The 6000-nt window shown below is 40.7% G+C and overlaps 1 protein-coding gene across 2 annotated transcripts in view; it reads left to right on the top strand.

The window, feature by feature from the left end:
• Positions 1-1025: 1025 nt before the first annotated feature.
• Positions 1026-6000, top strand: part of LOC106939074 (sodium/calcium exchanger 1-like) — a 100563-nt gene continuing 95588 nt past the window's right edge. The window contains exon 1 of one of the 2 annotated variants that reach the window (XM_015021355.1): positions 1026-1672. The gene's annotated coding sequence lies outside the window, so the exon portion shown is untranslated. The remainder of the gene's footprint in view (positions 1673-6000) is intronic. The other variant, XM_015021356.1, reaches the window with a different exon arrangement.

The raw sequence follows: 6000 nt of genomic DNA, 5'->3' as shown, positions 1-6000 counted from the left end.
TTCCATCTTTTGCTACGACACATTTTCCATCAACTTTGGATGCTTGGATTTGGCATTCTGGACGACTTCTGTAGCAATGATATTTGGTGACTTGCCCTCCTTGTGAAAGGGGTCTGACTGTCTTCTGGACATCTGTCCAGTTAGCTTGTGTAGCCGACTGACCCAGAGTGAAACCTTTTTAGGAATTCAGGAATCCTTTGCAGGTGTTGTGAGTCAATTAGCTGGTAAGAGTGTAGCTTACATTTTCTGTAAGTATAAAAATGGCAAGAAATAAATAAAAGCTTTAAAATGAGTTCCACTTTCCTACAACAGGAACAAATGACCAATTTTCCATGATAAATACAGAGGGTACATTAACTTGTTAGCTTGGTTTTTATTTTTCAACAAAAGCTTGTCGGTAATGTTTGCGCATCGTTTTGAGTAAAGCAAGATGTTGGGTTTGGGATACAAAGTTTAAGACATGAAGCAAACATTAATACAGCAGAGAGCTAAATGTGTGTGAAGTTCTGTTTATCTTGAGGATGAACAAACCAGAATAGTACATTCTGCAAGCCCTTGATTTGAATATCAGTATTTTTTTCAGACTCATTTGTGTTTCTTGCCATTTTTTTTTTTTTTAAATTGGACCTTCTTACTCGCGATATGAAATGCAGCTTCGTAAAGGGGTATGGACGGCTTAAAAAATGTCAGTGAAAGGTAGCTTTCAACAATTAACCGAATTGAATTAAGATTTGTGGCTGCAATTTTCTTTTTGTGTATCTTTTTATGAGCGTAACCCCCAACGACTATATAAAAACCAGACTTGGGTCGCTTTTAATCACATAAGCGTTGCTCTAAATTACGACTGCTTAAAAAAATAATAATAAATTGGGCCATTGCATTGGGTTTCTCGAAGAAAGCAGTAGACTGATACTAAAAACCTGCGATGGGACATGAATCCGGGGAGGGGACATATTGACTGAGAAGTGAGGCAGAGGCTCCTACAACACGGGAAGGGGGAGGAAATAAGAATGGAGGGCGGAGGGTGAACTGATCCTCGGAGTGTGTGCGTGCAGACGCGTGTGTGTGTGAGAGAAGGAGAGGAAGGAACAGACGAAAGAGACCTGCGCACACACAGACACTCGCTCTCTCTCTCACACACACACACACACACACACACACGCGCGCGCACACACGCACACACACACTCTCGCTCTCCTCCTCTCTCTTTTCGCGGAGCCGGGAGAACCGGGAAGGGAAGAATGAGGAAGAGGTCCGCTGCGCCGCGCGCCTCCTCTCAGCTAATGCGGGTTTGCTGATGAAGCGCCGCTCTGGTCATCCGATCATACAGGTCACTCAGGTCGCGCTGCATGGAAACGAGGAGTAGGCAAGAAGAGCAAAAGATAAGAGAAACAAATAAGGGGTGGTAAAAAAAAGAAAAGAAGAAACAACCCAGTGTGCATGGGAATTCGGACTACTCTTCCCTCCCTTTGTGCGTCTCGGTGGTTGGATACGCTGTCTTGACTGGCGTATAAGAGCTCCCTGCGTCTCCATTACCGTTCCCCACTACGGGCTTTACCTCCGCCACCACTCCTCCTCCACCGCCTCCTGGTTTTACTCCTTCTACTTGCTCGCATCGCAAGAAGAGCCGTTTTACTACTAAACTACGAAGCGTCAACTCCGGATTGAGAAGGTAGGACACGGACTCCTGGATGCTTATTTATTTTTTATGTTGCATTTTTTTTCTTTTAAATTGATTATCATTGCGGGGGTCCAGGTCTGCTCCATGGTGTCGTGTTGGTGTGTGCAAGTTTTTTTTTTCTTTTTTTTTTTTTCTTTTGGTCGGGGGAAGGGGTGGAGTAAACTGGATGTAAGAAGGGGTGTGTGGGGTGTGTGTGTGTGTGGGGGGGGGGAACAGTCTCGGAGACCCGAAGAGAGACTTGGAAGCACCAGGCGTCAGATGGCTCTGGATGGGGATGCGTTCCCTCACTCCATCCTCACTCGCCAAGCTGCGCTTTTCATCTTTGATTTGAAAGCAATACAGAAAAAGAAAATAAAAGCCTTTCTGGTTTGTAGACAGCTATTAAGGAGTAAGCTTTTTATTTAATTAATTAATTAATTAATTTGTTTTTTTAAATTTCCACCCTGTTATCCCATTCATTCTTCTAAACCCCCCACTTTGAGCCCATCCTCCTGCCTCACCTATTTATAGAGAGATGGTTGAGGATTCAGATCACGTTCGGATCGCCGCGCTCTCCTCGTCCCCTTTTATTGGCATCCAGTGTGGAAGTTTGTGTGACAAACATGCGCAGGGCCCGTTAAACCAGTGGAAAGGACGGATGTGCACCGGGAGGCACTTTTGCGCAATCCTGCAGGGCCTTGCATCCTTTGCGCCAAACGGCACCGCCGTATTCAGTTGGGGCTGTTGTTGGTGTGCCAGTGCGCTTTAGTCCCGCATTAGGTGTGCGTATATGTGTGCGTGCGTGTGTGTGTGTGTGTGTGTGTACAGCGGAAGTATGAATGGGCTCATTTGAATCAGCTGGATTTGGAGATGAATAATAATAAAAATGTGATTTTTAGGTAATTGGTTTTAGAGAGTGAAGTCTGGGTTGTACAGAATTAAAGTCAAACCAGCTTTTATTGCCCAGATATGACTCTACATACAGGCTTCTTTTGTTCAATCAAGGTTTTTTTGTTTTTTTTCTTTTTCCCCCAGCTGACTTCATTTTTTTATGGGTATGACACAGAGCAACTGTGGTACATCAGCCATGAAGTATGAAATATTTATTTATGACGGCGAGCAGGAAGGAATGAAATGGTTCCAGGGGTCTGAATCTGCTTCATTTAGCCGTTTTTACAGCAGGGATTCTGATGGAACCGAAGGTCTCATGATGCAACAGCCATGCTTCGTTTCAGGCAGTGAGATGGGATCTGATAAGTTCCCAAATGATCAAAAGCTGCTTTTATTTCTAGATGTGTGTTGGGAGTTTTGGGTGACTCGACATCAAGCAACCCTCCTCTCATTTCTCTCTCTCTCTCTCTTTTATTTTTTTAACTAGCAGAGGTTGTAATCACAACTTTTTCCAGGCTTGTAGCCACTGCAGAGCAACAACTGACTGGTCAAAGGAGACGGTGGCAAATGAATGTCTAGGCAGAGATTTATTGTGGTTGGAAGACAATGACGCGACATGTTCTGTAGGCTATGAAGAAAATTAGAAACCGTAGGAGCCGTGCTTCAGTTTGCATTAGACTATCTTGTGCACCATACCAAAAGGTCCTTATAAAAACCATAGCTCGCAGCAAATGGAATGATCTGATTTACAGGAAGCTGACATAGGGCCGACGCTGGAATTTTTATTTATTCAAACTTTTTGCTGGCTGCTCTTAACCAAATTTTTTTTTTTTTTTTTTTTTTAAGAAAATATGTCGATCGCAAACTCAAATGTGGATTCTCTTTGTAAACAAAGATAGTTTCAGAGTTTGCTTAAAAACAATCCTTAGATCAGTGTAAAGCTAACAGTTAGCTCTAGCTAGCGCCCTAGCTGATTTAAAATATCACTTTAAAAAAATAATACATACAGCATGCAACTTTGATATGAAAAGATATCACTTACATTTTTTTTTAATGTCTGAAAAGCAATCATAAAACACCATAATCTAGCCATTAGCTGCTGCTGTATTGCTCCTGATTCTACCAGAAGTGTTGTAAACTTTTGGATTTGACATTTTTTCAAGTGACATCCTGCCCTCTCTTTGATTTTTATTTTTTTTTTTTTGCGATGCTGCAGTTTCCTGGAGATTGAGTTGCAGCCAGGTGTCTGAACAGGCCTACAGCTCACAGTCTACCTTTGGTGAACATGGAAATTGTTCAGCTGTGGGGGAAATAAAAACAAAAAACTTGCCAGCAATCACTTTTGAAATGCAGGCAGATGAACTCTAACATCGCAGTGCCAAAGGCATGTGAAAGTTTTGCGGTGAAAATTCCTTTTAAATGACCAGAATCAGCTAAAATATGAGATCTACTTGAAGAGCCTTCCACAACTCTTTCATCTAAACTCTAATATAAAATACTTTGACTACAGGAAAGGGAACTAATACGGATGACTTCACACAACCTCACTTCTAAAAATCCTCTGTCAAATTTAGCACATTTATGTTACAGCTTACATTACCATGGTTTCTCCAAACCACACTGACTCATTTAAGATGGAGGATAAGTCATACTATTTTTATTAAATTTTTCACATTATGAATTTGTCACTTGAATTTGTCACATTTGTCGTTCTAGCGGGGTCAGACGAGGACGGGAGTCAGACGTTTCTAGCTCAGGAGAAATCCGTGTGCCAATTCCTAAACAGTCAGTCGGTGACTGACCTGGTTAGAGTTGATGGAGGCGCAGCAAGAGGAGTTTTATCCTTTCACGGAGGACAAATCTGCTGGCAAGATCAGGTGTCGTGTTAAATCAGGGAAGATCTGTCGGAGTAGCCTGAATTCATCGCTACGCTAAACCCTTATAAATGTAAATATGCACCATGGAAACGGCTGATTGATGTCCAGCCTAGAACTCAAGGTTTTTACACATTTACTGACCTAATTTATTTAGGACTTTTATGTTTTTTTTTTTTTTTTCCATAATGCAACAATCCTGCCAGGTTATCGGTTGAATAGAGTGGGCCTCTCCTCGCTCTCCCCTCTGGTTCTGAGCTGGTCATCGGGCAAATGTCCGACCAGAACATCGAAATGTTCAAATTATGTGATGGGCCACTCCGCTCTGTCGGGAAGTGAATGATGTAGCTTCATGTAATACGCAACAAGAAAGATTCGCTATGTTGAATCCAGCTGGGGAAAATGTTTTCCGCAGTCATGTATTCCTCAACAAATCCTCTCTCCAATACTTTTTAACTTTCAAAGCTAAGAAAGATGATGAAAAGATTGTATGCTCTCTCTCTCTCTCTCTCTCTCTCTGTATATATATATAAACCTTAAATGCTTCCTATTTCAAAAGCATTTATTGATGTTCTAGTATCCTCCTTTAACAGCCCATTAGCGGTTAAGAAGTGTTGCTCTTTGGTTAAAAGAAATGTCTTGATTACCACTACAAATGGTCAGTTATTCGAGTCTCTACCTTGCAAATCCAGTATGTATTCGATGCCAGATGATTCATTTGGAGTCTCAAAACAAAATGATTTTGTTTTCAATGAACCAGACAAAATGGTGAGATGAAGTTTCAGAAGTTTATCCAGCATTGTGTAGAATGCTAAAGACTTTTTTCCACCTTTGCTTGAAGAATGTTAAAGAACAATCTCACAGCTCAAGTGGTTTTGATGCACTATTGAAATCATCTGGTCTCTGCTCTTCTAAATTGATCCAAAGTCAACCTAAAGAGTAATAAAACACACAGAATCCACACTCTGTATTCAACAAAACCAACATGAAAAAGTCGCATGAAGTGGGTGTGATTTGCGCAACATTGCTTGGATCATGTTAATCTGTCAATTTCCTCTTTTTTTTGGAAAGGTTAAACTATATAGCTTATCCTTAAGGACAGCAGACCACATCTGAAGCTGCACCACCTCTGACCCCATTCCCCTCTGCCGGTCCTCTCTATAAATGATTAATCCAGTTAAAAGCTCATCATTCCGCTTTTCCACTTCATTTTGATGCCTCATAATGTGAATAGCCTCTTGTATTTTTTATTTTTTTTTGGATGTTCTTTACATTTTATCACGATGTTAAAAGTTTTTCTGTATTTTTATTTTAGAAACTTACTTTAGGAATTCAACTTTCAGAATTTAATATCTGAAATCAAAATGATTTATCAAGGGGTGTAATAAAAATTTTGATTGACTTGGCAATCTAAACTGAATCAAGAAAAAAAACTTTAAGCCGTTTAAATATAGATGACCAAAAAAATCAATTTTATTTCAAGGAACATGCAATCGTGACTTCAATTAACTGTTGGATTACAATTGGGGGGAAAAATTGGGCTCATCTTCATGTATAAAAGCAGTTTATTTAAGA

The sequence above is a fragment of the Poecilia latipinna genome, unplaced genomic scaffold (genome assembly GCF_001443285.1).
Source record: "Poecilia latipinna isolate Pla-1442-1.1 unplaced genomic scaffold, P_latipinna-1.0 Scaffold2766, whole genome shotgun sequence".
NCBI classification, from domain to species: domain Eukaryota; kingdom Metazoa; phylum Chordata; class Actinopteri; order Cyprinodontiformes; family Poeciliidae; genus Poecilia; species Poecilia latipinna.
Note: the sequence above shows the minus strand (reverse complement) of the source record. Positions and strands in the feature narration are given on the sequence as shown.